This window comes from Theropithecus gelada, chromosome 3 (genome assembly GCF_003255815.1).
Source record: "Theropithecus gelada isolate Dixy chromosome 3, Tgel_1.0, whole genome shotgun sequence".
NCBI lineage: Eukaryota > Metazoa > Chordata > Mammalia > Primates > Cercopithecidae > Theropithecus > Theropithecus gelada.
Genome location: NC_037670.1, coordinates 109,187,486 through 109,200,370, shown reverse-complemented (window position 1 = coordinate 109,200,370; position 12,885 = coordinate 109,187,486).

Sequence of the window (12,885 nt, the reverse complement as noted above, 5' to 3'; positions counted from 1 at the left end):
AAATTAGTTGGGCAGTATGGTCATTTTAATGATATTATTTCTTCTTATACATTCGCATAAAATGTTTTCAATTTGTGTCTTTTCTGATTTTTTTTTTTTTTTTTTGAGCAGCGTTTTGTAATTCTTAGTGTCGATATCTTTCACCTCCCTGATTAAGTGTATTCCTAGGCATTTTATTCTTTTTTGTGGCAATTGTGAATGGGATTACCTTTCTGACTTGGCTCCCAGCTTGGCTGCTGTTGGTGTATAGGAATGCTAGTGACTTTTGTATATTGATTTCGTATCCTGAAACTTTGCTAAAGTTGTTTATCAGCTTAAGGAGCTTTGGGGATGAGACTATTGGGTTTTCTAGGTATAGAATTATGTCATCTGCAAACAGAGATAGTTTGACTTCCTCTCTTCCTATTTCGATGATTTTTATTTTTCTCATAGCCAGAGTAGTCAACTCTTGTTTGACTACTGTGGCTATGATTTCCAATACTATGTTGAATAGGAGTAGTAAGAGATGGCATCCTTTTCTTGTGCCAGTTTTCAAGCTTTTGGCCATTCAATATGTTGGCTGTAGGTTTGTCATACATGGTTCTTATTATTTTGAGGTATGTTCCTTCAATACCTAGTTTATTGAGAGTTTTAAACATGAAACAGTGTTGAATTTTATTGAAAGCCTTTTCTGCATCTATTGAGATAATCACATGGGTTTTGTCTTTAGTTCTGTTTATGTAATGAATCACATTTATTGATTTGTGTAAGTTGAACCAAACTTGCATTCCAAGGATGAAGCCTACTTCATGATGGTGGATTAGCTTTTTAATGTGCTGCTGGATTCTGTTTGAAAGGATTTTGTTGAGGATTTTTGCATAGATGTTCATCAAGGATATTGGCCTGAATTTTTTGTTGTTGTTGTATATCTGCCAGGTTTTGGTATCAGAATGATGCTGGCCTTATAGAATGAGTTGGGGAGGTGTCTCTCCTCCTCTGTTTTTTGGAATACTTTCTGTAGGAATGGTACCAGCTCTTCTTTATACATCTGGTAGAATTTGGCTGTGAATCCATCAGGTCTTGGACTTTTTTTGGTTGGTACGCTATTTATTAATGATTCAATTTCAGAGCTTGTTATTGGTCTGTTCATTGAATCGATTTATTCCTGGTTCAGTCTTGGGAGGGTGGGTGTATGTGTTCAGGAATTTATCCATCTCTTCCAGGTTGTCTAGTTTGTGTGCATAGAGGTGATCATAGTAGTTTCTGATGGTTATTTTTATTTCTGTGGGATCAGTGGTAATATTCCCTTTGTCATGTCTAATTGTGGTTATTTGGATCTTCTCTCTTTTCTTCTTTATTAGTCTAGCTAGTGGTCCATCTATCTTATTAATGTTTTCAAAAACCAAATTCCTGGATTTGTTGATCTTTTGAATGGTTTTGTGGGGGTCTCAATTCAGTTCAGCTCTGATTTTGGTTATTGCTTGTCTTCTGCTAGTTTGGGGGTTGATTTGTTCTTGCTACTTGAATTCTTTCAGTTGTGATGTTATGTTGTTAATTGAGATCTTTCTAACTTTTTGATGTGGATATTTTGTGCTGTGAATTTCCCTCTTAACACTGCCTGAGCTGTGTGCCAAAGATTCTGGTATTATGTATCTTTGTTCCCATTAGTTTCAAAAAACTTTTTGATTTCTTCCTTAATTTTATTATTTACCCAAAATAAAAAGGAACACGTTGTTTAATTTCCATGTAATTGTATGGTTTTGAGTGACTTTCTCAGTCTGGACTTCTATTTTTATTGTCACTTAATTTCATTATTTACCCAAAAGTCATTCAGGAGCATGTTGTTTAACTTCCATGTAATTGTATGGTTTTGAGTGACTTTCTTAGTCTTGACTTCTATTTTTATTGTCACTTAATTTCATTATTTACCCAAAAGTCATTCAGGAGCATGTTGTTTAACTTCCATGTAATTGTATGGTTTTGAGTGACTTAGTCTTGATTTCTATTTTTATTGCACTGTGCCCCAAGAGTGTGTTTGGTATAATTTCTCTTCTTTTGCATTTGCTGAGAATTGTTTTATGTCCAATTATGTGGTCAATTTTAGAATATGTGCCATGTGCTGATGAAAAGAATGTATATTCTGTTGTTTTTGGGTGGAGGGCTTTGTAGAGGTCTATCAGATCCATTTGGCCTAATGCTGAGTTCAGGTCCTTTGTTAATTTTCTGCCTCAATTATTTGTCTAATACTGTCATCACTTTATATTTTATCTCACATATTTTCATTTCTAGAAGTTCACTTTGGTCTTTGTAAAAAATCTTTCATTAATCCCTCATTATTTGCATGAGAGATTACTTTTTTAATATATGTAATGAATTTATAATAGCTGTATAATATCTTTTCTGTTAATTTTATCATCTTTGTCATTTCTTGGTCACTTGCTATTAATTGATTTTCCCCTTGGTTATGAATTATTTTTTTCCTACTTCTTTACATGTCTGATAATTCTTATTGAATGCCAGAAATTGCGTGTTTTTACATTGTTTTATATTTTTAAGATATCTCTTTAAAGATTTGGGGTCAGGTAGATTACTTGGAATTAGTTTGAACTTCTCAAGGTTTAATTTTAATGCTTCATTAATAAGGGTACAGAACAGCCTTTAGTTGGAGGCTAATTTGGCCCTTGTGCAGAAGCAATGTACTTCTGAGAATTGTATTTGATGCCCATTTATTAGAAAGACATTTTACTTCCAGTGATTAGAACATAAAGAATTCCCACCTTTATGTGCACTCTACGGATTGCTGTGTCCACTCCTGTATGGTGGTTCTTCCTCAGCTTTAGTAGTTTTCTCACATGCATGCACAGATCACTATTCAGTCAAAGACTTAAGAAAACCCATCTGCACCTCTACAGAACTCTTTTCCTTGGCAGCCTTATTTTCTTTAACACTATGTCCTGAGAATTATAGCTTCTGTGGCAGCCAACACAAACTTTCAACTTTGTCTCCTTAACTCAGTAACACAACTGGGCTCTATTTCGCATCAGCATCTCTATGCTACAAAGTGGAAACTCCCTCCAGGCAGTGAGCTATAAGGCTTACCTTCTTTGTTTCTCTATTCTCAAGGATATAAAATAAGAATGAATAGACACTCCTGGTCATAAATAAAGTCAGTCAGAAAAAAAAAAATGAAGTGACATATTTAAAATACTGAAAGAAAAATACAGTCAATCTGAAGTTATCCACCTAGCAAAATTATCTTCAAAAATGAAGAAAAATGTATTAAACTTTTTTAGACAAACAAAAAGCTACAAGAATTGGTTACCAGAAGAACTACACTATAAGAAATGTTAAAGAAAGTATTTCAAACAAAAAATACATTACCACATGGACATTGGACATTCAGTGTAATCCTACACAAAAAAAATGAAGACTGCCAGAAATAGTAAACCAAAGTACATGAAACAAAGAAATGACAGGACTATAAAGTAAAATAAACAAATGCATAGTAATAGAGATTTTGACATAACTTTCTCAGTAATTGGTAGAACAATTAAAAATAAAACAAGTAAGGTATAGAATATAGTAACAAAACATTATAAACCAATTTGACCTGACACAGAACACTCCATGTAACACCAGCAGAATATCTGCTTTTTCAAACATAAATGAATAATTCGTCAAGATAAAGCATTTACTATACCTATAAAAACAGTTCCTATAAATTACAGATTATGTCCTCTAACTGTAACAGAATTAAATTAGAAATCAATAATAGAAAAATACCAGAATATGCCCAAATATTTGGAAATTAAATAACACAGATCCAAATAAATATGTATCCAAAACAATCACAATGTAAATTATAAAATGTGAATTAAAAGAAAACTGAAATAAAACATAAAATTTGTGAGCTGTAACTCAATTACTTCAAAAAAAAAGTTCTAAAATATATTGTCTAAGATTCCCCATTAAGAAGCTATAAAAACCAAAATTAAACCTAATGCGAGTGAAAAATGATAATAGCAGAAATCAATTTTTTAAAACTGAGAAAAATAGAACAAATTAAACAAAAGGCTGATCTCTGAAAAGATTAATATAGTTAAACTCTAGCTAGAGTGAAGAGTAACAGAAAAGATGACTCGGATTACATCAGACATAAGAGAAATGGCTAAAGATTCTCATCATTAAAATAATAAAACATTATTTTAAAATGCATGTCAATAATTTTGATAGCCTAGATGAAGTGAACAAGTTCCTTGAAACACACAAATCACAAAATAGCCCCCCCCAAAAATAGAAAAGCCAAACTGGTTGAGGACTTTTCTGTCAAAAAGCACAAATTTACAAATAGACTCATGAAGACAGGTAGCCAAAAAGCCCTATATATATTTGAGAAATTAAGATTCGAATTAAATATTCTCTCACAAAGAAATACACAGTGCAAAAAGACAAGAAAAAGAAATAAGAGCATACAAATTGATAATAAAGAAGTAAATCTTTCTTCATTCATAGATAACATGATCATCTATACAGAAAATTTTAAGGAATCCTCAGAGAGATCCTAGGACTAATAAGTAAAATTAGCAATGTAGTAGGACCCAAATCAAGATAACAACAATCAATATTTCTCTATACTAGCAAAAAAAAAAGAAAAATAAAATAAAATTTATAAAACAATACCATAATTGTCATCCCAATAATTGTCATCCCAAAACATGAAATAATAATAAATTTAGCAAAATGACTGAAAGAATTATAGCTAAAAAGTGCTAAACATTGGTAAGAAAAATCAAATAAATAAATATTTGCTAACAGATAGCAGGATTAAATGTTTAGATTCAGTTCTCCACAAATTTACAAATAGATTCAGTGTAATCCTAATCAAAACCAGTCTTCTGTAGAAATTGCTAAAATGACTTTAAGTGTATCTGAAAAAGCGAAAGATCTATAAAAGTCAGCATAATTTTGTAATTACAGAGTTGGAGAAATGAAACTGCCTAACATCAAGACATATCTGAATGCTGCAGTACATAGGCATAAAAAGTTAGACCATGCCAGGTCGGGTGGCTCACACCAGTAATCCCAACACTTTGGGAGGCTGAGGTGGGCAGATTGCCTGAGCTTAGGAGTCTAACACTGGCCTGGGTCAGGGCGTTGCCTCACCTGGGAAGCACAAGGGGTCGGGATATTTCCCTTTCCTAGCCAAGGGAAGCCATGAGTGACTGTACCTGGAGGAATGGTACACTGCTGCCCAAATATTGCACTTTTCCCACAGTCTTCACAGCCAAGAGATCAGGAGATTCCCTCCAGTGCCTGGCTCAGCAGGTCCCACAACCACAGAGCCTTGCTCACTGCTAGTGCAGCAGTCTGAGATCCACTTCGGATGCTGGAGCTTGGTAGGGGGGAATGGCATCTGCCATTGCTGAGGCTTGAGTAGGTGGTTCCATGCTCACAGTGTAAACAAAGTGGCAGGGAAGTTCAAACTGGGCGGAGCCCACCGCAGCTTAGCAAGGCCTGTTGCCTCTCTAGATTCCACCTCTGGGGGCAGGGCATGTCGGAACAAACAGCATCAGACAGCTTCTGCAGACTTAAAGGTCTCTGCCAGACAGCTCTGAAGAGAGCAGTCATTCTCCCAGCAGGGTGTGCAAGCCCCATTAACGGACCGACTCCCTCCTCAAGTAGGTCCCTGACAGCCATGTAGCCTGACTGGGAGACACTTCCCAGTAGGGGCCAACAGACACCTCATACAGGTGGGTGCCCCTCTGGGATGAAGCTTCCAGAGGAAGAATCAGGCAGCAATATTTACTGTTCTGCAGGCTCCACTGGTGATACCCAGGCAAACAGGGTCTGGAATGGACCTCCAGCAAGTTCCAACAGACCTGCAGCTGAGGGGCCTGTCTGTTAGAAGGGAAACTAACAAGCAGAAAGGAATAGCATCAACATCAACAAAAAGGACATCCACACCAAAACCCCATCTGTAGGTCACCAACGTCAAAGAAAAAAGGTAGATAAAACCACAAAGATGGGGACAAACCAGGGCAGAAGAGCTGAAAATTTCAAAAACCAGAATGCCTCTTCTCCTCCAGAGGAACACAACTCCTCTCCAGCAAGGGAACAAAACCGCATGGAGAATGAGTTTGATGAGTTGACAGAAGTAGGCTTCAGAAGGTCGGTAATAACAAACTTCTCCAAACTAAAGGAGCATGTTCTAATCCACCACAATGAAGCTAAAAATGAGAAAAGGTTAGGCAAATGGCTAACTAGAATAACCAGTGTAGAGAAGAGCCTAAGTGGCCTGATGGAGCTGAAAACCACAGTACAAGAACTTTGTGAAGCATACACAAGCTTCAATAGCCAATTCGATCAGGCAGAAGAAAGGATATCAGTGATTGAAGATCAAATTAATGAAATGAAGTGAGAAGACAAGATTAGAGAAAAAAGAGTTAAAAGAAATGAACAAAGCCTCCAACAAATATGGGACTATGTGAAAAGACCAAACCTACATTTGATTGGTGTACCTGAAAGTGACGGGGAGAATGGAAACAAGTTAGAAAACACTCTTCAGGATATTATCCAGGGGAACGTTCCCAACCTAGCAAGGCAGGCCAACATTCAAATTCAGGAAATACAGAGAACATCACAAAGATACTACTCAAGAAGAGCAACCCCAAGACACATAATCATCATATTCACCAAGGTTGAAATGAAGGAAAAAACGTTAAGGGCAGTCAGAGAGAAAGCTTGGGTTACCCACAAAGGGAAGCCCATCAGACTAACAGAGGATCTCTCAACAGAAACCTACAAGCCAGAAGACAGTGGAGACCAATTTTAACATTCTTAAAAGAATTTTCAACCCAGAATTTCATATCCAGGCTAACTAAACTTCATAAATGAAGGTGAAATACAGTCCTTTACAAACAAGCAAATGCTGAGAGATTTTGTCACCACCAGGCCTGCCTTAAAAGAGCTCCTGAAGGAAGCACTAAACATAGAAAGGAACAAGCAATATCAGCCACTGCAAAAATATGCCAAATTGTAAAGACCATCAATGCTATGAAGAAACTGCATCAAGTAACGGGCAAAACAACCAGCTAAGGTCATAATGACGGGATCAAATTCACACATAATAATATTAACCTTAAATGTAAATGGGCTAAATGCGTCAATTAAAAGACGCAGACTGGCAAATTGGATAGAGTCAAGACCCATCAGTGTGCTGTATTCAGGAGACCCATCTCATGTGCAATGACACACATAGGCTCAAAATAAGGGGATGGAAGAAGATCTACCAAGCAAATGGAAAGCCAAAAAAAAAAAAAAAACCAAACAAACAAAAAACAAAAAACAAACAAACAAACAAAAAAACCAGAGTTGCAATCCTGGTCTCTGATAAAAAAGACTTTAAACCAACAAAGATCAAAATGGAAAAGAAGTCTATTACATAATGGTAAAGTGATCAATTCAACAAGAAGAGCTAACTATCCTAAATATATATGCACACAGATTCATAAAGCAAGCTCTTAGAGACGTACAAAGAGACTTAGACTCCCAAACATTAATCATGGGAGACTTTAACACCCACCTCTCAATATTAGACAGATGATCGAGACAAAATTAACAAGGAAATCCAGGATGTGAACTGAGCTCTGGACCAAGTGGACCTAATAGACATCTACAGAACTCTCCACCTAAAATCGATAGAATGTACATTCTTCTCAGCACCACATTACATGTATTCTAAAACTGACCACATAATTGGAAGTAAAACACTGCTCAGCAAATGTAAAAGAACAGAAGTCACAACAAACTGTCTCTCAGACCACAGTCCAATCAAATTAGAACACAGGATTAACACTCAAAACCTCAGAACTACATAGAAAGAGAACAACCTGCTCCTGAATGACTACTGGGTAAATAACAAAATGAAGGCAGAAATAAAGATGTTCTTTTTCTTGTAAATTTGTTTGAGTTCTTTGTAGGTTCTGGATATTAGCCCTTTGTCAGATGAGTAGATTGCAAAAATTTTCTCCCATTCTGTAGGTTGCCTGTTCACTCTGATGGCAGTTTATTTTGCTGTGCAGAAGCTCTGTAGTTTAATTAGATCCCATTTGTCTATTTTGGCTTTTGTTGCCGTTGCTTTTGGTGTTTTAGACATGAAGTCCTTGCCCATGCCTATGTCCTGAATGGCATTACCTAGGTTTTCTTCTAGGGTTTTTATGGTATTAGGTCTAACATTTAAGTCTCTAATCCATCTGGAATTAATTTTCGTATAAGGAGTAAGGAAAGGATCCAGTTTCAGCTTTCTACTTATGGCTAGCCAATTTTCCCAGCACCATTTATTAAATAGGGAATCCTTTCCCCATTTCTTGTTTTTCTCAGGTGTATCAAAGGTCAGATGGCTGTAGATGTGTGGTATTATTTCTGAGGACTCTGTTCTGTTCCATTGGTCTATATCTCTGTTTTGGTACCAGTACCATGCTGTTTTGGTTACTGTAGCCTTGTAGTATAGTTTGAAGTCAAACACGTATGTTTATTGCAGCACTATTCACAATAGCAAAGACTTGGAATCAACCCAAATGTTCATCAGTGACAGACTGGATTAAGAAAATGTGGCACATATACACCATGGAATACTATGCAGCCATTAAAAAAGGATGAGTTTATGTCCTTTGTAGGGACACGGATGCAGCTGGAAACCATCATTCTCAGCAAACTATCGCAGGAACAGAAAACCAAACACCACATGTTCTCACTCATAGGTGGGAACTGAACAATGAGATCACTTGGACTCGGGAAGGGGAACATCACACACCAGGGCCTATCACGGGGAGGGGATGGGGGGAGGGATTTCATTGGGAGTTATACCTGATGTAAATGACGAGTTGATGGGTGCTGATGAGGTGATGGGTTCAGCACACCAACATGGCACAAGTATACATATGTAACAAACCTGCACATTATGCACATGTACCCTAGAACTTAAAGTATAATTAAAAAATAATAATAAATAAATAAATAACAACAACAACAAAAAAAGATGTTCTTTGAAACCAATGAGAACAGACAAAACATAACAGAATCTCTGGGACACATTTAAAGCAGTGTGTAGAGGGAAATTTATAGCACTAAATGCCCACAAGAGAAAGCAGGAAAGATCTAAAATCGACACCCTAACATCACAATTAAAAGAACTAGAGAAGCAAGAGGAAACAAATTCCAAAGCTAGCAGAAGGCAAGAAATAACTAATATCAGAGCAGAACTGAAGGAGATAGAGACACAAAAAAACCTTCAAAAAATCAATGACTCCAGGAGCTGATTTTTTGAAAGATCAACAAAATAGACCGCTAGCAAGACTAATAAAGAAGAAAAGACAGAAGAATAAAATAAAATAAAATAGACACAAGAAAAATGATAAAGAGGATATCACCACCGATCCCACAGAAATACGAACTATCATCAGAGAATACTATAAACACCTCTACGCAAATAAACTAGAAAATCTAGAAGAAATAAATAAATTCCTGGACACATACACCCTCCAAAGAAACCAGGAAGAAGCTGAATCTCTGAATAGACCAGTAACAGGTTCTGAAATTGAGGCAATAAGTAGTAGCCTACCAACCCAAAAAAGTCCAGCACCAGACAGATTCACAGCCGAATTCTACCAGAGGTACAAAGAGGAACTGGTACCATTCCTTCTGAAACTATTCTAATCAATAGAAAAAGAGGGACTCCTCCCTAACTTGTTTTATGAGGCCAGCATCATCCTGATACCAAAACGCAGCAGAGACACAACAAAAAAATATAATTTTAGGCTAATATCCCTTATGAACTTCAATGCGAAAATCCTCAATAAAATACTGGAAAACCCAATCCAGCAGCACTTCAAAAAGCTTATCCAACACTTTCAAGTTGGCTTCATCCCTGGGATGCAAGGCTGGTTCAACATACGCAAATCAATAAACGTAATCCGTCACATAAACAGAACCAATGATGAAAACCACATGATTATCTCAATAGTTTCAGAAAAGGCCTTTGACAATATTCAACAGCCTTTCATGCTAAAAACTCTCAAAAAACTAGGTATTGATGGAACGTATCTCAAAATAATAAGAGCTATTTATGACAAACCCACAGCCAATATTATACTGAATGGGCAAAACTGGAAGCATTCCATTTGATAACCGGCACAAGACAGGGATGCCCTCTCTCACCACTCCTATTCAACATAGTATTGAAAGTTCTGTCCAGGGCAATCAGGCAAGAGAAAGAAATAAAGGGTATTCAATTGGGAAAAAAAGGAAGTCAAATTGTCTCTGATTACAGATGACATGATTGTATATTTAGTAAACCCCATCATCTCAGTCCAAAATCTCCTTAAGCTGATAAGCAACTTCAGCAAAGTCTCAGGATACAAAATCAAAATGCAAAAATCACAAGCATTCTTATACACCAGTAACAGACAAACAGAAGGCCAAATCATGAGTCAACTCCCATTCACAATTGCTACAAAGAGAATAAAATACCTAGGAATCCAACTTACAAGGGATGTGAAGGACCTCTTCAAGGAGAACTACAAACCACTGCTCAGTGAAATAAAAGAGGACACAAACAAATGGAAGAACATTCCATCTGCCCTGGAGAGAATTTTGAATACTATGTTGAATAGCAGTGGTGAGAGAGAGCATCCCTGTCTTGTGCTGGTTATCAAAGGGAATGCTTCCAGTTTTTCCCATTCAGTATGATATTGGCTGTGGGTTTGTCATAAATAGCTCATGGATAGGAAGAATCAATATCGTGAAAATGGCCATACTTCCAAAAGTAATTTATAGATCCAGTGCTATCCCCGTTAAGCTACCATTGACTTTCTTCACAGAATTGGAAAAAAAACTACTTTAAATTTGAAATGGAATAAAAAAAGAGCCCACATAGCCAAGACAATCCTAAACAAAAAGAACAAAGCTGGAGGCATCATGCTACCTAACTGCAAACTATACTATAAGGGTACAGTAACCAAAACAGCATAGTACTGGTACCAAAACAGATATATAGCCCAATGGAACAGAACAGAGGCCTCAGAAATAATGCCTTACATACAACCATTTGACCTTTGATCTTTGATCTTTGACAAACCTGATAAAAACAAGCAATGGGGAAAGGATTCCCTATTTAATAAATAGTGCTGGGAAAACTGGCTAGCCATATGTAGAAAGCTGAAACTGGATCCCTTCCTTACACCTTACACAAAAAATAACTCAAGATGGATTAAAGACTTAAACGTAAGACATAAAACCATAAAAATCATAGAACAAAACCTAGGCAATACCATTCAGGACATAGGCATGGGCAAAGACTTCATGACTAAAACACCAAAAGTAATGGCAACAAAAGCTGAAATAGACAAATGGGATCTAATTAAACTAAAGAACTGCTGTACAGCAAAAGAAACTATCATTAGAGAGCACAGGCAACCTACAGAATGAGAGAAAATTTTTGCAATCTATGCATCTGACAAAGGGCTAATATTCAGAATCTACAAAGAACTTAAACAAATTTACAAGAATAAAACAGCCCCATCAAAAAGTGGGCAAAGGATATGAACAGACATTTCTCAAAAGAAGATATTTATGCAGCCAACAGACATATGAAAACAGCTCATCATCACTGGTCATCAGAGAAATGCAAATCAAAGCACAATGAGATACCATCTCACGCCAGTTAGAATGGCAGTCATTAAAAAGTCAAGAAACAAGAGGTTCTGGAGAAGATGTGGAGAAATAGGAATGCTTTTACATTGTTGATGGGTGTGTAAATTAGTTCAACCATTGTGGAAGACAGTGTGGTAATTCCTCAAGGATCTAGAACTTGAAATACCATTTTACCCAACAATGCCATTACTGGGTATATACCCAAAAGATTATAAATCTTGCTACTGTAAAGACACATGCACATGTATGTTTATTGTGGCACTATTTGCAATAGCAAAGACTTGGAACCAACCCAAATGTCCATCAATAATAGACTGGATAAAGAAAATATGGCACATATGGAATGTACACATGGAATGCTATGCAGCCATAAAAAAGGATGAGTTCATGTCCTTTGCAGGGACATGGATGAAGCTGGAAACCATCATTCTCAGCAAAATATCACAAGGACAGGAAACCAAACACCACATGTTCTCACTCACAAGTGGGAGTTGAACAATGAGAACACATGAACACAGGGAGGGGAACATCACACACTGGGGCCTGTTGGGGAGTGGGGGGCTGGGGTGGGGATAGCATTAGGAGAAATACCTAATGTAAATGATGAGTTAATGGGTGCAGCAAATCAATATGGCACATGTATACCCATGCAACAAACCTGCACGCTGGGCACATGTACCCTAGAGCTTAAAGTATAATTAAAACAAACAAACAAAAAGACTGACCTGGACAACCTGGTGAAAGGTTGAGGCTGCAATAAGCTGTGATCATGCCTGCACTTCAGCCTGGGCAACAGAGCAAGACACTATCTCAAAAAAAAAAAAAAAAAAAAAAAGGGTTAGACTATTAAAACTAAAAGAGAGTCTAAAACAAAACCCATGCATCTATGGTCCTTTGAGTGCGAAGGTGCCAAGATAATTCAGTGAGGATAAAAATAGTCTTATAATAAATGGTGCTAGAACAAATAGATATTAATACTTTTTAAAAATGAAACTTGACCTGTACTTTAAAACACACATATAAATTAACTTGAAAAGGATCACAGACTTAAACATAAAAGCAAAACTACAAAATCTTAGAAGAAAATCCTAGTGATCTTAAAATATTTTTCTTTAAAAACCACAAAAAAAGCCTAAAGTAGAAGATCAAAAATTGACCAGATATACTGCATCAATATACAACATGCCTACTTGTCAA